This window comes from Protopterus annectens, chromosome 12.part0 (assembly GCF_019279795.1).
Source record: "Protopterus annectens isolate FY-2018-M chromosome 12.part0, PAN1.0, whole genome shotgun sequence".
NCBI classification, from domain to species: domain Eukaryota; kingdom Metazoa; phylum Chordata; order Ceratodontiformes; family Protopteridae; genus Protopterus; species Protopterus annectens.
In genome coordinates this window covers 1,244,358,952-1,244,386,359 of record NC_056746.1, presented here as the reverse complement: position 1 = coordinate 1,244,386,359, position 27,408 = coordinate 1,244,358,952, and positions in this window count along the sequence as shown.

Sequence of the window (27,408 nt, the reverse complement as noted above, 5' to 3'; positions counted from 1 at the left end):
TGGAATGTGGGGGCAGGGGTAAAACATTTTTCCCACCTATCTTCTGTCTGTTAACCCATTCTTACCCTGTGTCACAAATATTCCATTCTTATAATTTACAGTACTAACCTCCATTATTTTTGTCTCCATCTCATCCTCAATAACAAGTCTTCTTTCTGCTGTAAAACTTTTCTTTTAATCTCAGTTCATTTGTATCTCTTTCTATCTCTCTCTTAGTCTAGCTCCAGCCTCTACCAGGCTCCTACTCCATGCATAACCTTCTCATAAATTTGAATGGCATTTTCCAGAGACTATGCCCCAAATGTTTGCCATTGCTATGTAATTCTTAACTGGGTATGGTAGAATATATGCAGTGCTACCCCTTTTTAATTAAGGTTTCACCATGCCAGAGTTAGTACATTTCTGTACTTACACATGACAACCTGCCAGTTTGTACTCTTTCTAAATGGTTGCCTGTTTAATAAGACACTCCTTCCACGTGTAGTTGAGGAATTTAATAAGCATTGTCTGAGCTTATCAGTTCTAGCTATCCGTCATCCAATTCTATGGGCCTTGTTCACTTGCCAGTCCACATATGAAGAGTCTACAACCGACTACTTAAACCAGCTTCTAATAATATCCACTGGACCCGGCCCCCCCAGTCCCTCAGCCATGTCCACAATACAAAGATTTTAATTCTTGGCCTTATATTCAAAATCCTCCTGCCATGCTACAAGTGCCTCATTAATAAATCCCAGCTTAATGGTGTCTTCTTCCAGCTGTTTTACTTTTCTTCCAGGTGTTGTACCACCTCAGAGATATTTTGTGGTGCTGACAGAGAAGCGGCACACTCCTTCTGAACATCTCCTTCTTCAGTGCAGGGTACACCTTGATCAAAAGTGAGACATTCCAAGTGTGTGAGAATCTTATCCACCTTTGCTTCCATGTTTCAAAAGTGAACAGGCAAATGAGTCCATCTGCCAAATGATAACTATCTCTGACATATCTGGATGCATATTTAAACATCTAATGTCTCAAACTTGACAAAAAGCTATAATTCACCTCAGGCTGGATCAGAGCTAAAGACCTATGTCACAATTCACATTGCAGGCTCAATCCACTCTCACTGAGTTGTTGGCTAATTATTAACACCAATACATTTTGTTAGCACCAGTGTAAACACTGTACTTTGCCAAGTATATTTTAATTAATGCAATATTTGTGCAGCATTTACTCCTTCCTCACAACGTTTAGTTTTCCGTTATCAATCCCAAGTGAGGAACCTTTTGTTTTCTTCTATATCGCAAAGACAGGTGGGAGTTAACAGTGCATATGGCTGGTGTGTGTGTGTGTCCTGTAGTAGAGTTGCAGTTTACCAAGGAGTGGGTCATACCTTGCACACATTGTTTGCCAGAACAGAATCTGACTTTCTATGACCATACATTGTATACAGCAGGTATTAAAAACAGAAAAATGGAATTAAGCATAAAGCTGACATCATTCGTTAACTTAATTTTTGAACACCATGAAATAGTGTGTGAGATGTAAAAGAAATTTGAATTTTCACAATTGTACAAGGATATATAACAACAAGCTGCTGGCATGCTTGTCTTGAAGGTTGTAGGAGCACATTTTAACAGCTTATAAATATACATACAAAGCAAATGACAACCTGGCACAAATCTGCCATATTTTAGGGAAAATTTGGATTACAAACAACTATTACTAGCCAAAGGATCTCAGAAACTGGTAGCTTGAAGCCTGTCTCATATCTGGTAGAGGGTTTGGGTCCAAGCATCTTTCCTCCTGGCATACTTTAAACTCAACACCTCAGTGAAGTCTTATGTCTTTAAGTTATCTTTTTTTTTGCCAGCCAGAACAGACTATGCACCTACCCCTGAGCGATGAGGTATGTTTATTCATTCATCTTGTCAGACAAAGGTGACCTTCTCTCCTTGGATAGGATTCCTACGACAAGAGACATCTGTCAAGTCCAAAATCTTACATCTGCAATAATTGGCACTGCAAAACTATGGTGGTGTATGCAAAGTACTGCAATGGCTAAGCTTCATGCAGATATCTATATATCTATATATCTATATATCTATATCTATATATATATATTAAACATGTGCATTATTATTATTGCATGTAAGGAAACATAGCTTCTATTATTCCATTTAAAGCAACATTAGTCATAGAAATACAGAAATGTATATATAACTGATTTTAGCATGATTCATCATGGGTAATATATCAGAAAATAGAATGCTATTTTCAAATACAAATGAAGCAAATTGATGGCTAATTCATATGTGTCCCCTGAAGCAAAGTCTTTTGGAGGTAACAGCAGATAATATCCAGGTTCTTGTGGTATATAAAAAGCACTTCATTGCAGGCTTTAATATCCCTTTCTTGCATAATAACCTTTCATATAAGGCAAGGTTACAGAAACTGATGTAAATAGAATCATTGTCATATTTTTGATCTTGTTATTTAGTTAAGTTTGTTAATCACAAGAGAGTGCCAATCTAATTGGACCCTTTTTTCAGACTAGCCTGGGCTATACAGATTAAAAATAAGCAGCAGAGGTTAGATAATTTTAATAGATGATGTCTTAGCAGAAATAAAAACAAATACATAAAAAGCTATTCATTCTGATATTTGCAGTATGGAAATGATATGAACATAGTCTGAAAAGGCAACAATTGTAATACTTACTGTTAGTTTGGTATATAAAAATGCCCAGCAGTGAAAGGAAAAAGTGGAGGATGATAAAGAATAAAGGAGGTGGTGGTAGGGGTGGGAAGATTAGAGGAAGGGAAATGACCTGAAGGATGCACATGGAAGAACAGAAGTCTTTGTTAAAGAAAAGATTGATGCATTATTTAAAGTTATGATTTGAAATACTGTATTCCAGAAACCTAAACATTGCCACACATATGCACACACACGAGCACACATGGGCAAACACAAATAAACACACACATACACGCACACACACACACACATATACACACACATGCGCGCATGCACGCACATACACACACATACACACACACACACACACACACACACACACACACACACACACACACACACACACACACACACGCACACACACACGCACATACACACACACACACACGCATTTAAATACATAATTACAAAATAAGGTGCCATGGTTCTAACCCTTGAAATCATAGAATAAGATACACCCTCCAAAACTTAGGGCACAGTGCAAGGGCCTACTTTAGTGCATCTGCTTTAAAAAGTTTTGCTGTTCTATCCAAACATTACTAGGAATGAGGTCTACCAGAATCCATCACATCCCCCTCAAGGAAAAGTACAAAACAAAGAAATGGGAAACCTTCTGGCAAAGTCTAGATTTGGTTCTAAACCGAAAATGAACCAAAATAGTTTAGGATGAGATGTGGGAACTTGCATCTCTATTTGGTCTTTTTAAATGACCTTCAAAGGTAGTGCAGCTGGCAAACAACAGAACCAGTCAAAGTGTATTAGTGCATGTAATAATATTCAGCATAGAGTATGAGGAAAACAATGCCGTTCTAAGTTTACAATAAAATATGAAAAGAAATTAAATGAAAGTCTGTCGGCCATTTGCCCTTTTATGTTATTTAGTGCGGAAAGCACATGCATTTGAGTTAATTTGCATGTGAAGGTTTATTGTGCACCTGAAGTTATTATCACAGTTTAATGTGATGCGACCGAGTGCAGTATGGTGACTTTGGTACAGATAAAACAATTACCTGAGATTACACTGACAGACGTAAAATGCCTGTTGAAAATCCATTAATATCAATAATCATTTGCGGAGGCAAAGAGAAATAAGTGAAGTGTAGCCATGTACTATTTGTGTTTTTCAAAAGTTGTCCTAAAGATATTATCCAGTCAGTAATTATGTAGCAGTTTCAGCTATGGCAGATGTTACTGTTGATAGGAACTAATCTGTTTTATCTATGTTTGAGGAGCCATTGGAAAAGCAAGCAGACTTAGTAAAGACAGCATTATCCGCCAGCGATGAAAAGGTTCTCAAGTGCATGCACTAAGGGCAGAGATTAGAACTGACAGCAGTTCAAAGAAAAATTATTTTTTCTCAGTTTGAAGTACAGTATTTATTGCAGTGTCTAAGTAGCAAGGTCAGCGTGTTCTCTGTTCAGTTGAATGGTTACAGAAAATGGAACGATGTGTGAATGTTTATGCACTGGCTTCCCACAGATTGGAGTCAGCCTTTCTTTTGTTCATTGTGAAAAATTTTCTGTTCTTCGGCCCATTATTTCTGCACTTAATATGAAATAATATGCCTGCAACTCAGCTACATTTACCTTTTTAGTATATTACCTTTAATTCTGACTGCAGAGCAGAACATTCAGGGAGTAAACAATATACTGTCAACAGTGAGATATTCTTTTATAAATGCTGGCTGTCATTTTGCACTCTGCTTTCATAAAATGAACACGGACAAAATGTCAACTGGTAAATGTGAGTAGCCAGTGCTTGCCACCCATACCGTAGATCAATATTTACTAAGAAGTGGAACACCAATTGATTTTCCGCTAAGAGTTACTAAATAAATACATTTTGATTAGTCTGTAACAACCACCTGTTGACCAGCACTTTCTGCATTTGTTCTTTTTTCATAAAGGTCCACTAAATTCCCAAGCAACATGCATTACATACACAACCGATTGTAGTTTAATTATAACAGGTACACAGAATGTTTCTAATATTTCAAAAAGAAAGCTCACATGTGATCATTAAAAAGAAATATAAACATGAGATTAAAGAACTATAAATACTGAAAATGAGTATAGTAATTATAATAAAAATATGTTTTCATTTCTGAGTCCTGTTCTCCATTCTATAAATACTATATAAAGTAAGGATGCATTAACCAGTCATTCTGTTATATAGGTGGGTTGTATTTAGCAAACTATGGGCCATATTCAGAAAACTTGTATTATGCTAAGCAAATTTGTGTTATAGGTGGCCATGATCATGAGTGCAATTCAGAGACACACGTACCTCTAGCAGGGAATGTCAAGCAGTAGGATCAAATACATTATGTGCTAATAACCTTATAATGACATGGTAATGAGCAAACAATTAAAATCAGTATTCCAAAACCAACTTGCAGTGCAGGTAAATGGACCGTCCAACAAGGCAAACAAACGTGAAGTAAAAAGACTTATGCTAGCAATATTAAGCTATTGCTAGATGTATATCAAAGAAACTGGAATATTCTCTGTGCTGATGATCAGGTTAAGGGGATAGTAGGGGATATCCCCCGATATGCATACAAGAATAAAAGATCATCGAAGAGACTTTTATGTGGTCCTTGGCAGGAGCATAAAGAAGTTGTTGAGTCCTTACATCATAACAATAGTACCCTCCCATGCAATAGATGCAATTTTTCTAGGTTTTTGGACACTAGTGGTAGATTTATACATCCTGATACTGAAAAGCATCTGCCTTTTAGATTAGTAGCTGACTGTAACACTACTAACCTATTATATTTAGCCTACTGTGTAACATGCCACTCCTTTTATGTGGGCACGACTACACACAGGCTAAGAGACAGGATTAGACAGGGGCGGCCCGTGCTCTTGGACTGCCAGATTGTAGCCCCCCCAGCTGTAAAATAAGAAAGAAAATAAAATAAAATAAAATACAAAAGAAAGAAAATAAAGAACGATCGCAAGTAGCGGACTTTCGCACATGCGCACTAGCATTTCTGATATCCGGACTGCTGCTGAGACAGTCTGGAGCATGCACAGACTGTCTCAGCAGCAGTCCAGATTAAGAGGCATTCAGGTGCAGAGATCCCAGAAGTCTGTGCAGTTGTAACTGCATAGACTGTCACTGGAAAGGGATCAGACTCCAATGTCGGCAAGCTGGGAGTCTCGTCAGGGAAGAATATCTCGCAGGCTTAACAAACGAAGCTGTGGAAAGATTTATTTAGTGCTGCTCCAATGAATGAAGCTGTGGAAGGATTTATTTAGAGCTGCAACGAGTGTGTGTGTGTGTGTGTGTGTGTGTGTGTGTGTGTGTGTGTGTGTGTGTGTGTGTGTGTAAGTAAAATGCTCCAGGTGCTACATGGTGGTTGGTGGAGAATAAGGCTTGAACCCTGTACCTTGGGCCCAGGTGGCAAGAGCCTGAATTCCCTACCCATCACCATTTGTAAAAATGTTGCAGATTTTTCCCTCATACTTGTTCTGTTCCTCATAAAATCTGTGGTTTCTGTATTTGTGTCCTTGCAAAGCCAGTAGTGCATTGGTAGCATTGTTGGCTGACAGCTACATGTTCTCTGGTTTGATTCTTGGCTGGGGTGCCTTACCTTCTGTGGGGAGTCTGTATGCCCTCCCTGTTTTTGTTTCCTCTAGTGTCCTCCCATCTTACAAAGACATGTGTCTGTCTGGACTGTTTCTCCCTGGGCCTCTGCTAAAAATGAGCTTTTGTTCCAAGTCAGACTTTCCTGGTTAACAAATGTTAAAAATGACACGCATTTGAATATCAGACTTCATGTTCTTCAGAAAGTGCATGGTAACACAAAAGCTTTTATTCTAGCAATTATCTAAGTGTATAAGATGGATATTTGAAATGTGTCCCTATTTTGGGGAATGTATTCCCCCATTATTGGCTTTATCCAGGTTTTGTGCTAAGGTTGAGAGCTATGGTAAGAACTGAATTCACTGAATATGTTTGGGGGCTATATTCCCCCATTACTGGCTTTGTCCGGGTGTTTTTTGCTAAGAGGGTGAGAGCTATGGTGAGAACTGAATTCACTGAATGTTTGGGGGCTGTATTCACCCATTATTGGCTTTGTTCAGGTGTTTTGTGCTAAGAGGTTGACAGCTGTGCTATGGTGAGAACTGAATTCACTAAATGGTAGCCATTTAAGTTTCCGTCTTCTTCTTTCACAAAACAGCTGATTTGGCATAGTGGTATGTTGCTCTGACTGTTTTGCACAGGGTCCTGGGTTTAAGGCTTGGCAGTGAAATGTATGGTGGTAACACAGCATCTTATTCTAGCAACTTTCCAACATTATACAAGCAATATTTAAAATGTGTCCCTGGTTTTTGGGCTTTTGTCCCCCCCACAATAAACACTGACTTTTTCCAGATTTCTTTGTGTTGCAAAGTTCAGAGATACAACTGAGTGAATAGATTTTACAAGGAGCTGAGAGCTGCAGGGGAGCAAATGTTTAGTGCTGCTTATGCTGAGTCTGCTTGCATTGTTAATAGCACAACAGGTAGTATACTTGCTTTGATGTAGAAGGCTGTGGGTTCTACTCCCACAGTAGATAGATGCATTGCTGATACTGTACTGTGTTGCAAAAGGGGTGGATGTGAAGACACCTAGTAACTATGAACCTGTTATCAGTTTGCCATCCATTCCCTATTGCAATATTGCTAGCATATCATTTTTTTTAGTGCAAGATAGGCAATTTATTCCTCAAGAGTAACGGCACTTTATTTGTAGATGAAACAATGAAATACAAAGTTGTTGCTAGCAGCAACCTCTTCATTAGTTACAGATCTCTTTAATGTGGAATTATTTAGATGACTTTTACTTCTTCAGAGATTGTGCATATGTACTTTTATGATGGAAATGTTCTGAACTGGGCAATTTTGTCATTAGTGCTGCATGCATTTTGTTTCATTGTTTATGGGAAAAATTTCAAAACAATAAAATTTAAAACACCCTCTAAACTGTACTGTATTGTACACGGAATATAATTGAATACAATCAGGAAGGTGTATGAAAGAGCATGTGTATGTTTCGTGTGCAAGGGGCCTGCGATTTGAAAACAGCCCAAACCCAAAGTTAATCTGCCACTGGCAAAATGTATTTTATTTGAATGTGGGTTTCAATGCTGTTTCAGTGTGTGAGTTTTCAAGGGGAGAGAAGTTTTAATGCTAAGTCTGTTCTCATTGTGAGACTGCATTGCTTTGTTTAGCAGATATGATATCTATTAGTGTTTGCACTGTAAAATGAAAAATAAAACTTTTAAATGAAGTCCAAATCATCGCAGAAGTAAAGCAGTATGCACATTAGTGTTTATGGTAAATGGGGTGAAATAGCCAAGTAATGGTTCACATGAATGGCTGTAGGGAGGGAAGCTCCATTCGACCATGATTTTGTGAGGGGGGGGGGAAGGGCAGAAAACTCAAAGACAGCCCCGGCTGAACTATACCTCTCAACTGTCCAGATTTTTGCAGAATGAATATATTTTTGCTTCTTATTTTTCGTTTGTTCCTCATAAAATTTGTGGTTTTCTGTCAAATCATTTAGGAATGAAGTCACTAAATAATGACAGACACTGAGTTTCAGACTTCATAACCTTCAGAAAAATGCATGCTAAAGCAAGACCTGTTATTTGATCAACTGTCTCAGTTTATACAAGAGCAATTTTTAGTACTGTTTATATGTTCCCCCCATATATTTGGCCTTGTCCAGAGTTCCTGCATTAACAGGTTGAGAGGTACATGCAAATAAATTGCTTTATAGAATTAGGCATACCCAAACCTCTCAACTGTCCCCGATTTTGGCTCAAAATGTTGCTCTTCCCCTAATAATCCCTGTGCAAAATGTCAATTTTGGAAGAAAACATGGAGGGTTTACAATTAATAAATAACTGTAATAATCAGTTATAGATTACTTTTATTTCAGAAATGCATGTAGATTCTTTTATTTTGTCAGCTGCTCAAGTTAGCAGTACTAATATTAAAAAGTGTCCCTTCTTTGACAGGTTCCCAGCTGTATTGTGTGGCTATTTTATATTTTTGAATTACATTTTTGGTCCATTTTTTATAAAATTGTGTTTTTTTTTTGGCAAACTAGTGGCAAATCATTGAAGACTGAAGTTAGAAAATAATGACAGACATTTCAGTTTCAGATTTCATACCCTTCAGAAATTTCATACTAATGCAAGACCTACTATTCTATTATCTTTCTAGGTTTATAAGAGCAATATTTAAAAAATTGTTCTTATTTGTGGGCCTTTGTCCCACTTCTATGTATTGCTTTGTCCAGATTTCTTGCTCTGAGGTTGAGAGGTATGACAAATGTGTCAGCGCCATCGCAGTCAGCCAGAGATATTTCAAATTGTGACATACTTGTTGCACCCCACTCCCCCATGTAGTGACTCTGGATGTGTCCAAGCAAGGCAAGGAGCAGTTATGCAGTGTAAATGTGCAGACTATCCCCCCGTCCAAGGTAGACACGTACTACAATGGCTTTTCATCTGTCCTTGATTTTGCAGAATGTTCTGGTTTCTCTCATATTTTATACTGTTGATTTATGCTTATTATTATTCAGAAAGTTCCTGTTGCTCTGTGTTTAAGTAGTAGTGCTTTAATGACCATATGGTAAGCTTGTCTGAGATTGTAAGATGCAAATAAGTTTTAATAAGCATACAGTTAAAGAATTGCCAACATTGAAAGCCTTTCTGTTGTTGCCATTCAGAGAATACTTACATAACTAGATAACGTATAAGCCTTGGGTATTGAAATGCATATGACAGTATTTGTAATAATGGACAGGATTACAGTATTTTAAGAGCTCATTACAGGCTTTACCTGCAAACTAAACAGAATGCCAACCTATCATGTGTGGTCCATATCCTGTGCAGTAATCCTTTAAGCAATGTATGTTGAGCTTGTTTACTGTTTGCTTTTCATTTTTAACTTTGATCATGTTTTCCCCATGAAACAAGTAGATAGTTGTTGTCAGGCAGCAGGTCTTTTTTGGATAAGAAACATTTTTACAAGTGGGGGTATCACAGAGATTGCTACTTTCAGCATGTTACTTGGTACTTTAGTAAAGCTGAATATAAATTATAATTAGAACTGGAGTACAAGGAAAAGTGGTTTGAGTTGAGAGCTGCTTGTTTTTCTTATACTTGATTTTGACTAGCATTCCAGTAATGTATTTAAAAAGTAATTTATTTTTTCATGCCTCACAACCTTTTTGTTTCCATCTAGATATTAAGTAAGCTGTCATGCAGCCAATGGATTGAAATATGTTTTTTCTTCTACACTTCATTTTGTCTTGATTGGACTCTCATAATGATGGTTTGGCACTCAGGGCAGAGTATTTAATTAAAGTTACAGTTTTTGTGGTTGTGAGCATAGCTCCTCCCCTTTCTAGTTGGCCACACCCATCCTCATTGACCCCACCCATTCAGCTGTCTCCTGCAGCCCCCCCTTTGATTTGAAGTCTCCAGCCGCCACTGGGATTAGAGAACATATTTATGATATATCCAGACAGGCAGAAACAAATGCTTTAATGAGACATGTTTTAAAAAATAGTAGTTCACATGAGTTTAAATTCATAGTTATAGAGACTATTGCCATGGGGTATAGAGGAGGAGACAATAGAAATAGAGTTGAACTAAAGGAGATGGACTGGGTTATTAGAATGCATGCCAACATGGGCAAAGGGCTCAATGACAAAGTGTCTATTAAATCTGTTTTGGAAAACAGACCCCTCCCCAGGTAATATGTGCTGTATACACTTTTATATATTATTTTATATATTACTTAATTATATTTTTATATAGAATATTTATATATATTTTTTACATGTGTTTTTATATGTGTTTAGTCGATTACAATGTGCCATTAAGCCAGTTATATCACCTTAAGAAATCATTTACATGATTAATTACAGTGATTTTCCATTGGCTGACTTGAATTTAAATAGTGAATGACTGCTTAGTGATGTTGTTTGATGAAGCAGCTTGTTGCTGTGAAAGCACTCACCTTTTATTCTTGTGCATTAAAAGTATATGATTTTATTTGCCATGGTCTGGAGCCTTCTTCTCTTTTTACTTCACAATTAAAATTAGTATCTTGCAGAATGCAAACCAAGTTGGTGGAGTGATTCATAAATGAATTAAAGTCATTCACTAGGGCTTTCCCCACTGTATAGTTGAATTCAGATGAATGTTTGCATTCATGCTATGGGAATCGGTAAATAATGTTATGGGTTGCCACTACACTAGTATGTGTCTATCTGCAAGAGGCTCTTTTTGCCATTGCTATGCATGACAGTGGGCTTCCTGGCCCTTGGAGGAACAGGGCCATTTGATTGTGCTTACAATTTCATGGATTCCATGACACTGCCATTGTGGGCTGCTACAATATGAAAGAAATTGTGGACATATGTCAGTCTATTCTGCAGCTTCAAGATAATTGCAGAGTACCTTCCACAGTGGATATTAAGGTATGTGTGGCTTTATGTATATTAGTTACTAGGACCTTTCAGTGACCTACAGGGGACACAGCTGGGGTACATCGGGCATCTGCCTTGAGAATACTTCATCAGTTTCTCAATGACATGCTTTAGCATGTAGGGGAGCATATGTGGCTTTCATGTACCACAGAGGAGAGAGAGAACATTATGGGGGGGGGGATTCTGTAATATAGTCCATTCGCCTGAGGTACTGGGAGCATTAGATTTCACCCCATTGAAATAAAGGGCCCATCTGATGAACTGGGAAAATGGGTATCACTTCAGCAACTGTCAGATTGTCTGTAATGTAGAGGGTATCATCTAGAATATATCTCCAGGCCACTCAAACATTTATCATGAATCCCACGTATGGCAATCCTGTGACCTATATCAACATTTTTCAAGTGGTAATTTCCCCTGAAGCATCTTCTTGTTGATCCTGGATATATCCTGCAACCCTGGCTGATGACAACCAATAAAATTCAAAAAATGAAACTGACTAGGGGTGCAACCATACTCAGTCACAAAAAAGTAAATATTATTGAGCAAGTATTTGGGCTGCTGAAGGAATGTTTTCGCTGCCTAAATTCATCCAGTTGTTCAATGAAGTATGAACCTGGTCTTTCAGCTTCTCCCAGTTAGGGGTTGCCAAAGCAGAACTCCAGTCCACTAATGATTGACAGTGGACTTTTATGGTGCTGACTTGCCAGCCGGATGCCCGCCCTTCAAAGAAGGCACACCCATTCATGCACACACCTACCTGCATGTCTTTAGATGTCACTCGACCACGGGGAGGACATGCAGACTCCACACAGAAGACGCTCCAGCTGAGAATCAAACAGGAGAACCTCTTGTTGTGAGGCAACAACACTAATCGCTGCACCACCATGGCCCTGTAGTATGAACCTGGTTTGTGTGTGTAAAAATATTTTCAATGTGTGCAGTGTTATTCAATATCATACTCAGAAGGCAGTTACAGTAGGGCAGACACTTGCAGAAGGAGCATTCCCCAGTATACCAGGTAGTGAAGACTGAGTCAGAAGAGGAGTCATTGGAGGAACCAGCAGCAGGGGAAGATCATGCCATATGGAGGAAGATGTAGTATACCGTGGCACTGGCAAAAGAGGCAGCTGATGGCATATAGCTTGAGGACATAACAAACTGGAATAAAATAGATACATTACAGTAAATATGATACATGCAAAACCAGTACCAGGCTGTGCTTAACCATGCATATGTTAGTGTTTGTGCATGTGTGTTTGTATGTTCTGTGGGCTTTGGTGGTGTGAGCGTGTGTCTACTGGGTACAGCCTCAGCAGTAGTTGCAGCACTGTGGCTCAAGCTTAGTAGTGGTCTGAGCATCCGAGCATCCCATACATGCACCTACCCACAAGAGCTGGTTCTACCAGGTGTTGTACTTGTTGGACCACAACCTTGACTAGATATTGGTATACTGCATGACTGTGAGTAATTCAAGTACCATACTTGGTGTCTCCATGATTGCCACAGCCATGGAAACATCCATGCAAATAGACACCTGCACAGAAGATGTAGCCATGGAAGTATTAGCACTGTGAGAGCATAATCTATGTCACCCATGCCTGTGATGGCAAACATCTGTGGTGGTATTTGTGAAACAGCTTTACAGACGGCACCTCTCATTTGGCAGGCAAGCTTGAAAAGATATGGCATATTCCAGTATGTAAATGAGTATATCAAACGTATCATACATACAGGACATGCATCCACGCAGGTGATCCCATACCCTTTATTAAGCTTTACAACTCTGCTATGGCTGGAGTGGTACTAGACTGTGCCTACATAATGACTCTTCATATATGCTGGGTTGTGGACACTGACACACATACCTCAGAGGCTAATGGTAACCATGTCTCAAGCACCTCCTGTGTAGCTCTCCACCCATGGGTCTATGGGCAGATTCTGACACATGTTCACTTGGGAATACAATATTTTTCAGACTACTGATGTCCTCATTAAGTTGCCCCACCCTGCCCATATGTGGCTAGTGTCTCCCATGTTTCCACAGGCACAGAGGCTCTCTCCATGGTCTGTGTAGGAATGCAGTACTCATATTTCATTTGACCATTGACCAACACACACACAAACACATACAAATGCACACACACACACACACACACACACACACACACACACACACACACACACACACACACACACACACACACACACACACACACACTACTCCCTGATTGTGTCAGCTCATCCCCACCATCATAATCAAGGGTTGCAGATCCTGCAACATCAGGTAGAAGCACTTCCAAAATGCGGCTGCCAGATAATTCACCTGTGAATACAACAGAGCACAATATTTGGTGTAAATATGCTCTAACACCAGAAGTATACAGGAAACACTGAAGTGTAAGAACATTAACATTAAAAAAATAAATATTTTAATTGCATACCTTATGCAGAATGCTATGCAGGGACTCTATATCCTACATATCAGGCAGCTATTGTAAGATGGCCAGCGACTAAAGGGTCAAGAGGACGTACAGGTAATGTCACACAGAAAGATGCATCTGCAGTAGATACTCTTGTTGGCCACTCCTCTTCTGTCGTATTACCCAGCACTACATTGTGGGCCTATATAGAGGTGTCACTGTTTATGACAAATGTCATAAACTCCTCTGTCTCCATGAAAGGTGGCCCAACTGATGGCCCAGTACCCATCGACCTACTTTCCCATATCAGGTGATCAGTTCGTTTCTTGGCAGCATGTGCCATGTCAGTGGCTTTGCTGTGCTCCATTTTATATCTATGGCCCTGACCACAAATGGCATTAATGTCCACCACCAGATCATTACGGTCATTGTCCCAGTAGGCCTGGTCTGCAGCTTCAGCCCAAAAAGTGGTTGACCAGGGATATGGTAGGCCTGGAATAGCACCGCATTCTCTGTATCAACTTTGGTTTATGTGTAGTCTTTCTAGAAGAGTCTGCAGTGTTATTCTGCTTTATCTGTTTTTAGGCATTGCTGTGTAGATCTGGAAAAAACTGGTATTAAAGTCTTGTTTATGAGTAGTCCAAAAAATGTCTTACAACACCAGTCTATTCCTTGCCCTTATAACATCTGAATAGTCTTGAGACTACTGCAAGCTTGATAACAAAACCATTTAGACTACATTTTTGCATTCAGAGAAGTAGTTTAAGTACATTTTTAATTGCACTTATCTTACCATTTAAAAGAGGTCTGTGCATCTTTTGCTCTTTATCTGAAGTTAAAGCTGTTAGTTTAAGGCATTTTTACAGTATGTATTGTTTTTTTTTATTTCTGTAGTGGGCCCAGTTGTTTTCCTGAGTTTGTTGTAATTAATTGTATTAGGGCCTGTGGTAAATAACCCCCCCATAGGTGCTGGAAACATAGAGAAAGGGGGTAGAGAGCACCCCCCCACCACCCACTTTTACCAGAACTCCATGGTGGAGTTTTTCTTTAAGGAGGACTTGACGCACGCTAACTGGAGTTTTTCTTTACGGAGAACCCGAAGCAAGTTAACATTAATTTAAACACAAACGTGTGCAGAAGTTAAACTACTATGTGGTCAAGAGTGATGCTGCCCAGTCATGGTTCCTTAAGGTAAGAAGAGTTAGTTTTTCAGGAGAGTTTTTCTGTGCTTCCTTCCGTGATGTGGAGTTTTTCCTTACAGTACTGCTGCTCCATGATGTTTCTGCTCCCCAGTGTATTGTTTCCATTGTTTCCAGGTACATCTTTTTTTAAGGTCATTGCTCCTCCCCAGTGTGTGTGTGTGTGTGTGTGTGTGTGTGAGTGTGTGTGTGTGTGTGTGTGTGTGTGTGTGTGTGTGTGTGTGTGTGTGTGTGTGTGTGTGTGTGTGTGTGTATAGAGTGAGAGAGAGAACATTAACCTGTCTACATCATGCCTGATTGTTACACAGATTAGCAGAGTGATGACAATTATGTTATAATATGAAAACTAGGTTGTACATCATTTTTTCGATTGCAACTTGTGCGATTTACAGTTGTGCAAAAGTGCTGATTTGCACTACATAAACATGAATGCCACAATGTCGAACCTTGCAATAGCAAATGCAATAAAGCATTTGCTGTTGTAAGGTTCAACATTGTGGTGCAGATCGGGGTCTATATTAGATCACCGAATGCTTAGGTAAGCGAATGGTGATTAATCAAAACCATATAAGCGAAAGCTTACAAAACCGAACTGTCAGAACAGCGATTTTTTTCCAAGGGAAAAAAATGCTGTTCCAACAAAAAAAAAAAAAAGCACACTAAAACATGAGATTAAATGGGGGACTTCGCCTCCCACACCACCCAATGTGGGGGGCTGTGCCCACCCATACCCCCCCCTACTTAAATATACCAACTCTGAGAATGTACTACAGTGCCGAAAACGGCAAAGTACCGAAGCGGCCAAGCGAATTCTTTCCCAGAGAAAGAATTCGCTTACATGCTGCTTCAATATTTTGCAGTTTCGGTTTTGTCAGTTCGACCAAGACGCATTCGAAAACATGTGTCTTCGGTCTGCTGATAGGAACCCGCAGATCGTATTATAGTGGGGATGGGAAAATTTACCCTTTCCCCCACTGTAGTGCGATCTTGGAGTTTGTATACATATATATATATATATATATATATATATATATATATATATATATATATATATATATATATATATATATATATATATATATATATATATATATATATATATATATATATATATATATATATATATATATATATATATATATATATATATATATATATATATATATATATATATATATACGTGTGTGTGTGGGGGGGCACAGCGGGGGTGGAGGGGGGCTTGCCCCCCCCTTCAGAAATGTTCTTTATTGTGCAATGGACAGTATTGCTGTTACCGGAAGTGTGGTGATTGTTCGAAAATGTCAAATTCAACATTTGCAGTCACTACGCTTCAAGGTTTTTTGCATTCGGTATTTTAAATTTTGCTGTTTAGGTTCGACATTATGGCGATTCGTTGTTGTTCATTATGGTGATATGATAGTAAACCTGAAAAATAACAATATATAAAAGTATATATACATATATATATATATATATATATATATATATATATATATATGTGTGTGTGTGTGTGTGTGTGTGTGTATGTATATATATATATATATATATATATATATATATATATATATATATATATATATATGTACATAGTAAAGATGCTCAGTGCTCACTCACACAACACAGCTGTCATTACTACAGGTGTAGAAAACTCTTTCAATCTCCCCACTTACAAGCATTTATGCAACGTGTTTGCAACAGAACTAATTTATCCAAAATCCTCTCAATACCTAAAACCTAAAAAATGAAACAGCAACAATTATGCACCAGGAACTTGAATGTGTTCTACAGTACTGTTCTATATGACCTGAATTGTAAGCCATATAAAGCAGATGTAAATCCTCAGATGATAGTGACACAAGAGAGCATTATTAAATACTGTATTATATCAATAGTCAGACATTATGGGCATGACACACACAGGTGCAAAACCATTAGAAAAATATGGATACAAACATATTAATATAAAATAATAGATAAAACCTAACAAGTTCCAGATAAGTCACAAATGTTTACCAAGTTGCCACAAATGGCCAAAATTGTGCTTGAAGCAATACAGTGAAAATTGCCTCATATTAAGCACCAACAGTTATTAGGCATTCCCTCAGTGTCATCTTAGATCGTATGTTGTACCACACGACAGTACAAATTGTATGTGAACAACCACTTTTAAAAGTGATCTTGTACTCAGCTAACACTCCTGTATGGATATAATGTAGCCTCACAGTGCCTTACGTATGACAAGGGTTTGTGCCAGGGGTGAATACATTTCAACTTCTTTGTTTGAGAATTCTGGACAAATCCAGAAATGATGGGGAGATAAAGGCAAAAATCAGAGCTATTTTGTATATATTTTATTTATTTATTTTTTTAATTTAACATTTATTTACCTGGAATTCTGACTTGGAATGAAGCCAATTTTCAGCGGAGGCCCGGGGAGAAATGCTTCAGATGCATCACTTAAAAAACTGCTGCTTATGCTAAGTGATTTGCATTATTAGTAGCACAACAGGTATTATGCTTGTTTTTGATGCAGAAGGCTGTGGGTTCTACTCCCACAGTATGCAGATGGAACACTGTTACTTTACTGTGTTGTACTTTAAAGGGAGTGGATGCTGCAGTCCTGTGAATGCCCTCCTTTGGAGGAGTTACTTAGTAACTATGAACCTATTATCAGTTTGCCATCCATTCCCTATTGCAGTAACACTAGCTTTCCATTTTTTAATGTAATGCAGACAATTTATTTTTCAAGGGCAACAGGCACTTTATTTGTAGATGAAACAATGAAATAAAAAGTTGTTTGCTAGCAGCAATTTCTTCATTAGTTACAGATCTTTTAATTAATGTGGAATTATTTATATGACTCACTTCTGCAGAGCTTTTGCATATTAACTGATAATGGTGGATTCAATTGATAGAAGTTTGAGTGGCCTTTTATGGTTGAAATTTTCTGAAATGGTTAGTTTTATTATTGGTTCATACATTTTGTTTCATTGTGTACTAGAAGACTGTTCAAAACTACAAATTTAAAGCACATTCTAACAAGTGGTGCTGTATTATACAAAGAATATAATTTAATATAATCAGGAAGGTGAATCAAAGAACGCATACATGTATACATGGCCCTAAAAATGTGTAAAGAGGCTATGGTTTGAAAACAGCCCAGAGGTAAGCTTAGTCCTCCACTGACCAGATACAAAATGAATGTGGGTTTTCATGCCATTTCAATGAATGTGAGCTTCAAGGACAAAGAAGTTTACTGCTCACTCTAAGTCTGTTTTCATTGCGAGGCAGTATTGTTTGTTCAGCAAATGGCTCAGTGTTTGTCTGAAACTCAAGTCTATCATTATTTAAGTTTTGTAGTCCTCATAAATTTGGCAGAAAGTCACACATATGTGGGAATAGACCAACAATACGACACAAAATCAGGGACAGTCAAACATGTGCTCTGATGTCTCAATCTCTTAGGGCAAGAATCTGGAGAAAGTGTGAATGACTCAGAATCACAGGTAAATTTTAAGCTTTACTCTTGTCACCAAAGCAATGGATGAAGGTTAAAAAAAAAAGTAAAAGTAAATACCAAAGGGCTTTGGCTGACTAAGCTGGAGATGACTGCAAGCTAGGAGCAGTTATTGAATCCCCAAACGACTTAGCCATCATGCAGGAAGGTTTGTCTCAAACAATAACTGGTGCTGGAATCATGAATTGAAACTAAACTCTAAAAAATACATTATCGTATACTTTGGGAAGTCATGTACTCCAGGGAACTGCCAAATTGACAATGCCCCCTGAGAAGTGACCCAGTTGTTTGGCATTTGGGAACTTGTGTGTACAGTGACTTAACTTTTGACCAACGTGTGCCCATAATCATAAGAAGTTCTTTCTGTATTGCACAGCTGATGAAAAAATTGATTGTGACTAGATCGACGGATGTTATTGTCCACCTTTACAAAGACTTCATTAGGTCAATCATTTTGTATAATGCCCACTTTGGCATGTATCTGTCCAGACCCATGCAACAATTGAAATACCCACAGAGATACCGTACTAAAAGGATACAAGTCCTAAACAATAGGTCTCGTATGGACCATCTCAAAGATTTATCACTATACTCAGTATCCTACAGAATGCTTAGAGGTGACATGTCTGGCATACAAGGCATCCTCTGACCTAATACAGATGGACCTACCGAACATCAGCAAGTCAAATGGCATCAGAAATACTCAGTCCAAGTATCTAAACTGAATTTTGTGGGAGATGGATATATATATATCACAGAGGCTACCACTGTTCCAGAACAGAGTATCCATTCAAGTAAAACAAAGCTCATCCCTGTCCATATTCATATGCAACTTGGATCTAAGGATGGGTAATAGAAAATGTACTCCAGGATTGCCCCTCATGCCACAAATAGAAAGAGGCAGGTCCTAAATGCTGCATCTCTTACATGGGTCCCCTCAAATTATCTATGTTGTGATCACAGCTCTTCTCACTAGGTCTAATATACAATTATCAGCCATGGGATAGGTAAGACCAATCAGGAAATGTTAATTCAAACACCAAAAGGGAATTAGCTAAACTTAAAATGTCCTCCAAGTGAACCTATGCTGTGGTAGTAAATAGTTTTAAAAAATTGCCCTTTTTAGATCACTAAGTGCCCCTCTCACCCTCTGCCCCCCCCCCCAGTCTTCAACAGCTTCCGGCACCTATGCCACCCCCCATCTCCACCCCCAGAATTTTACATTACCCAAGCAGTCTGCCATCTCAAACTTGAGACTGATGCAAGCCTGATAACAAAAGGATTTGGACTACATTTTTACATTCAGAGAAGTACATTTTAAGGACATTTCAGTTGCACCTATCTTACCATTAAATCAGTTTTTCATGTTTTTTGCTGTTTATCTGAAGTTAAAGCTATTAATTTAAGCCATTTTATAGTCTGCTTGCTTTTTGATTTCTCTGTTGTGCTTAGGTTTTTTTCTGAGTTTGTTATAAATAATTGTATCTAGATCATGAAGTAATTAACCCAGAGCCCCCTGTATTTTACATTACACAAGCAGTCTGCCATCTCAGTCTTGAGACTGCTGCAGCATGATAACAATAGCATTTGGACTGGATTTTTGCATTCAGAGCAGTATAGTTAATTGCATTTATAATTACACTTATCTTGCCATTTAAATCAGTTTTGTGTATTTTTTCCTCTTTATCTAAATTTAAAGCTATGAATTTCTAGCATTTTTACAGTCTGTATTATTTTTAGGTTTCTACGTTGGGCCTAGGTGTTTTTCTGACTGTGGTTCCTTCCCACCCTCTCTATTCCTGTTTTGCTTTTATACTTAGAGGCTTTTGAGCTTCCTGCACTACTGTACAGTTGGCCCTAGAAGCTCCTACCAGACTCCTTCCATCTGCTTGTCTAAGTGGTTAGTGACAGAAGAAACTGGGAAGGCCCTCCCTTTAGACTATTAGTGTACGTTTAAAATGCCTTGAAGTGTGTGCAGGCCTCATCGTTTTCTTGTCTGTCTTTGAATCTCCTTGCAATTACTTGTAGCTAGTTGTTAGTCTTGTTTCTGGTACCGTTTCACATGTGGCTAAAGAAAGTGTATTTTTACATCAAGAAGACTGCGGCTGCAATTATAGTAGGAGTAGAAATGTAGGCTGGTTTGTCCAAGTTGGGAAACACTTAAGGGAGTTTAAAGTCAAAGTTACTTGTTATAACTACTTGGTAGCTTTTCACTTTTGGCCAACCAAAGTGTGTTTTTACATTAAGAAGACTTGGAGTGCTATTCTAGTGGCAGTAGTAAAGTAGCCTGGTCAGTCATAGTTGAAAAGTGCACAGGAAGCCTTAAAGTGAGATTGTTTTATCAGTCAGAGGGCTTTTTAGAGACCTAGTTGGCTGTTAATCTGCATTCTGCACCTGAGTGCTACTTTTGCTGTGCTTTTACATTAAGAAATTCCAGGATTATCCATCTTGTGGCAGAAGATATTTACCTGGTCTCTGTGAGTTGAGAGGCACTCCAGAGACCTTAAAGTATAGTCGTTTTTTGGCCAGAGGGCATGGGAGTTAGTGTTCAACTTTTTTCTGTCTGCTATAAATTAAGTGCATTTTTGAGGAGCTGTTCACTGCAAACCTATAAAGCTAGTACTTAGGACTTTAGCCCATAACAGAAAGCATTTGCATGGAGTTAAGCTTAGGACAGCAAAATAGTGTCATATAAAATCATAGCACTTTCTAACATCTAGCGTTCACCCCAGATGCCACTCAGATGACCCCTGTAAAATCAAAACCCTAAACCATAATAGTCAAACCCTAATACAGATCATGACAACATGGATCTGCAATTTACTAATGCATCCATGGCCAGCTTGGCAGATATGGGCATCCTAAGACAATGCAGCAATTGTCTCATGTATGCAGACAACCTTTTAGTCCTTAAAGAAACTAACTCAGTATGCAAGAGATGAAGATACATAATTTCCTTGGAGGCAAAAATCTCACTTACAAAATTGTCCAAAACACACACACAGACAATTTAAATCCTTCACACATATCTCTTACACACACATAGAGCTTCTTATGCCGAGGCACTTGAAACCTCTCCAAATCTCAAAAAAACCCTAAGCCATCAACCTGCAACACTTACTCTCAGCAATCACTAAAGCACACACAAAAAACAACACTTAACACTGCACATAAGCCTACACCCAATGATCCCCCAAGAAATAAAGCCCATAAGCTAAGCAAATACTTTACATAGTATTCTTGTCATAGCGAATTCTATTGCATGACAAACAGATACTCCACTTACCAGTTTGGAAAAAGAGAAGATAACAGTTAGCTGTTTCACTGGAGCTAATATCTGCAGTATCACACATGGCACTCAAGTCACTGCACCACAGGTACCAATATCATTCTATCATAGTCCGTGTGGCTGTAAATGGCCTAAGGTGTACCACACTGGACTATATGAAAAGAGACATGGATCTCTCTGAGTATGTGTCATAGACAGGTACATGCCTTGCACTGAGCAGCATTCTACCATCACCAAGGATGATGCCACAGTATGAACAGGAACTGATTGATTTTAATAATTGGCTTTGTTTCTGCTGTAATTCCAGAAGAATCCAATATCTATCATCATGGGAGGACATGGTTAACAGACTATTTTAGTTTGCCAAGGATGGTATGTACCTACCCACGCCCCCCTTCCCGAGCTTTTGGATATTGGCTAAAACTTTATCCATCCTCTTACAGCTTTTTTTAGGCAATGTCAAAACTACCAGCATATCAAAAAAAAAAAACAAAAAAAAAAACCCCTCAAAGCAACCTTAACGTATTACTGTTCAATGTTATGAGCCTAAACAAGAAACGTCACACCATACAATCTCTCTTCACTCTGGAGAATGTAGGCATCTGTGCTGCTACTGAGACTTGGTTTATAGCCATAGAAAGTACTCCAGCCAGTAGAGGGGTACAGGTCACCCTCTTTGACCCACAAAATTCAAAACTCTTACCTAGACCTGGTAGAGGCATTCACTTTTCAACCAAATACCCTATACATGGGAGACTTTAACTACCCCTCTTTAGATTGGGAAATATACACTGCCTCTAATTCACAGGAACAATGTTTCTTGGACTTTATGAACACAAACACCCTGGACCAGCTAGAGTCCTCTCCAACCAGAGGGTCAAACATATTGGACCTAGTATTCAACAACATGCAGAGAAAGCATTCAATAGAGTAAGCTGGGATTTTATGAGAAGGACAATGGAAGTATTTGCATTCCCTGAGAAAATAATAAGGTTAATTAAGAGGATATATGAAGGATCAGAGGTGAAAATTTAAGTGAGGGGTCCTCTCTGATAAGTTTTGTTTGAACAGAGGAACCAGACAGGTGTGTCCTCTTTCCTCTTTGTGATTTGCATTATATTTAGAAACTTGCCAAAGTCAATAAGGGACTCAGAAATTCAAGTATATAATTGGGATGGTAATCAAGAAAAATTGGGTTTATTTGCTGATAGTATTATTTTGTAACTGATAAAACCGGAAAAGGAAATGTTAGTGTTGTAGAAGATTGTGAGACAGTTTCATGTCTTTTCAGGATACAAAAGTAATGAAGATATAGCTGTAAACTATGTACTCCCACACAAATTGGTTCAGGAATATCTATATTTATTTAGAAAATGAAGTACTTAGGAGAATAGGTTACAAAAATATTCTATTCTGGCAGCTAAGGATATGTGGGCAGAGACTAAATAAAATATAATGCAAAAACTGTGAAACTGGAAGTTCGGTTTTATGGATATGATAAGATGCAAGCAGTGAAAATGTTTTTAGTCCCTTTAGTTTTTAAACAGATTAGATATACTTTTATCAACCAGAGCAGAAGCTGTGGATGGTAATTAATAAAGAGTTGACAGATTTTATCTGGGATGAAAAGAGGACAAGATTCAAGTGGGTTAAGTTGATCCTTCAAACAGAACAAAGTGCTTAGGAATTACATGATTTGAAGGGGTATTTCAGAGCTACACGGTTAAGGGTCCTATATATATATAGCACAAGCAGAAGGCTATAATTCAGTGTGGAAAGAGATTATGATGAAACATGGGAGAAGCTGAAGAAATAAGGAGAGACAGGATTTTGGATGTAGATCCTTAGGGGGAATAACAATAACCATATAGAATATTATATTCGTAAAGCAACACACGTATTTTAAGATCTAAGCTAACATGGGAGTGGAGAAAGGAGATTCTGATGATAGGGACTATTGCAATTAGGGGTGCAGAGAATAAGTAAGAGGGGGCTGGAATTTACTGGAGATAACTGACAAATAGAGAGGGAAAGATTACAGAAAGGGAAGATGCCAATGATTAGTTTGGACTGCAGACTAGGAACTGCTTTCCTATCAAGGATTGACAGCACAGTATAGGCAAGAAGAAAGGAATAAGGGGATCCTAAGTCAAAGACCGCAGGAAGAGTTTTTAGTAGAATCAAGATAAGAAGTGGTTGTTAAAAAGGGATAATTAGTAGGCCGCATAAAATATTGCACAATAACTATAGGAATCAATCGGGAGAGGTTAGAAAGGATTGGGAAAGAATATTGGATAAGCGATTCACAAAGAATCTATGGGAGGATATATATATATATATATATATATATATATATATATATATATATATATATATATATATATATATATATATATATATATATATATATATATGTGTGTGTGTGTGTGTGTGTGTCTCCCAAATATGCATCATAGTCTAGAAGATTTAGTATCTTTGCTTGGATGTGGTTGTATAGGGAATTTTATACCACAAGCAGACTCCAAAGAATTTTTCCTCAGGTGGATTGCAAATGTTGGGAGTGTGATGGGGAAGAAAGAGGTAATTAGGAACATATTTTTGAGAGTTTAATGAGCTGGCAGACTTTAAAAAATTCCTGCTGAATAGTGTGTCAGAAATACTGGGTGATCAAATTGTTGTAACTGAGGCAATGATTGTTTTGAGCTGTGATACAGAATCGGAATTGCCTATACTTAGTAAGGCCTTGCTGAGTTTAATTTTGGTGGCTGTCAAAAAAGCAATTAATAGAAAATGAAAATCAAAGTCTAATAAAACAGTACTAGACCCAGTGAAAATTATAACAGAAATAAAAGAACCGGAAGTGGGAGCCTTAGAAAAGGGCAGGAGGAAATTACATAGAAAAATTGGAATTGTGTGATCAATGCAAGCAGAATAATGTTTTGGAGGAGGAATTAGGTTTAAAGGAAGGCAGAAAATGAATAAGCTATTTAATATTTGACTGACAATGACTGTTTATGAGATTACATGTAATGTATAATGTGTGCAACTGAAAATGTATCAATACAGTTTGTTTTCATTGATATAAGTAGATGATTGCCTTTCTCATAAGTGAACATTTAATAAAGATGCTTCTTGTTTAAAACAAACAAAGAAAAAAAAAACAAGGACATTGGCAACCTACAGACACTGGAGTCATCCCAGTTTGGTTTTGTTAAGGGAAGGTGTTGTTCACTTAACCTGGTAGACTTCTTCATGAGGGTCACCATGGTTATGGATGGGGGGGGGAATTGTGCATTCTGCACCTGGTCAAAGCTTTCAGTACAATACCCCAGTCTGGTATTTTTGACAGATGCTTAGAACTAGCTCACTTGATTGCAGCTGCTTCACAGATAGGACCCAAGAAGTCAGGATCTCTGAAACCACCTCCACTAAAAGAGAAGACTCACCAGCGGAGTACCCCAGGGCTCTGTGCTGGGCCTGTTCCTGTTTGGCAACTATTTCTTGAAATCCACAGCTAATGTTAATAGCTCACCAAGTTCACAGATGACTGTAAATTTGGAGCTATCATAGATTGTCCCCACCACACCAACATCCTACTAGAGTGTTTAACACAAAGAAATGACTGGTGGCCAAGCAACGGAGTAAAACTCAATTTAAAGAAATGCATTATAGTCCCCTTTGGGAAAGCATCCACCTAAGCTAATTACTTTTAGATTTGACCTGATAGTTAGGGATCTGGGAACATAAAGTTCACAGATGTCTGCAAACTGGGGGCCATATTCAAATCTCCAGCTGACACAAGCATCCTCCAAAAGGGTCTCACAGAGACGGATGCCTGGTGCCAGAGCCACGGCCTCAAGCTAAATGCTAAAAAGTGCATAGTCATCCCCTTTGGGAAAAACAAGGTGCCCACAAATTACCACATAGGTGGTAATCCATTAAGTACAGGAGAAGTAATTAGAGATTTGGGGACCAACGTAGATAGTAATCTCTCCTTTGATAATCACGCCGCCAAAGTGGTTAGAAAGACCTTCTATATAGCCCACGTTATCACGAAAGGGTTCACATCTAGATCAAGAGAGGTCATTATGCCCCCCTACTCGTCACTCATCAGGCCCATAATTGAATACAATGCCCCTTTTAGGATGTACCTTACCCGACACCTGCAGCAACTGGAGAGACCCCAAACATAGCTCACCAAGAGGATCATGGGCTACAAACAGATGCCCTATGCAGCTCGACTAAAGAAACTCCAGCTCTACTCAGTTGCTTACCGCCTACTCAGAGGCGATCTATGCCTGACGTACAAAGCCATGTCAAACCCAGAATTAATGGACATGCTCCACCTCAAAAAATCCAAGTCCCTTAGAGCTACACACTCCAGGGACCTAAACCTTGGCACAAAAATAAATAGGACATGCTGGAGGGACAGATTCATTTCCCAGAGGCTCCCATCACTCTGGAATAGAATCCCAATTCATGTTAGACATAGCCCCTCACTGACCCTCTTCAAGCGAAATCTGGACACGTGGATGGGAAATCGCAAATTCACCCCTGGGATCTCTTCTGTGTCCCTGCTAGACAGAGGCACAGTAAACTAATCTTAAAAGGGTACACTCTGTGACCTACTTTACAGAGGTACAGTAGGCTAATCTAATAGGGAGGCGGAAGCCAAATACACTCTGGCTAGGCTTATAAATGCCCTAGGGCAGATGGTCTAGTATCTACCTATGAACCTATGAACCTATATGTAGACAGTAATCTGGAGTACAACCAACACATAACCATGACAATCAGAAAATCGTTCTATATCACCCAATTCATAAGGAAGGGTATGGCATCCAGGTCCGAGGAAGTCATAGTACCACCATACACAGCCCTAATCAGACTCATCATTGAGTACAGTGTCCCCTTTGGCATGTACGTAGCCAGGCACTTGCAACAGCTGGAATGCAATCAAAGGTTCCTCACCAGGAGAATCCAGGGTATGAGTGACCTGCTCTACACAGATCGCCTTAAGGTCCTGTTTCTGTACTTAGTCTTCTACAAGTTATTGAGAGACAATCTATGCCTACCATATAAAGGCATCCTCAGATCCAGCTCTGATGGATCTCGTGCACATCCACAAGGCAAACAACACTAGAAATACTAGACCCAAGCACCTGAACTTGTCGCCAACATAAATAGAATCTGCTGGAGGCACTGATGCTGGAGGGACTGATACGTGTCTCAAAATCCCCATGCTATGGAATAAGCTCCCATCTACATGAAACAGAATTTGTCCCTGACCCTGTTCAAAAGAAACATTGATCATTGATAGGAAATTGCAAATTCACCCCCAGACTGGCCCCCTATGTCTTTGATGGACAGAGGTTGACAGTAAGTATATTAATACCCAACTAGCATACCCTGCCTCCCACATAACCCTTAGCTACCTCTTTACTAACATATCTCACCATATAGGCATCCAAGGAACAATAGGACAAACCTGGATTGAGTTGCATGGCTAGACTTGTAAAGAACCCGGTGGTCATTAGCCTAGCATGAACCTATGAACCTATGTAGAATAGCCAGTCATATGCCTCTATCTTGATTTTGCCAGGGATGGTGTGAGATGGCCTTCACCTATCCCCCCAAGGATTTTGTATATTGGCTAAATCCTTGTCCAACCCCTAGTGTCTGTTTTAGGCAGTTTCAGTCTTCTAAAGCTTCCAACAGAAGAAAATAGACTTTGGATAACAT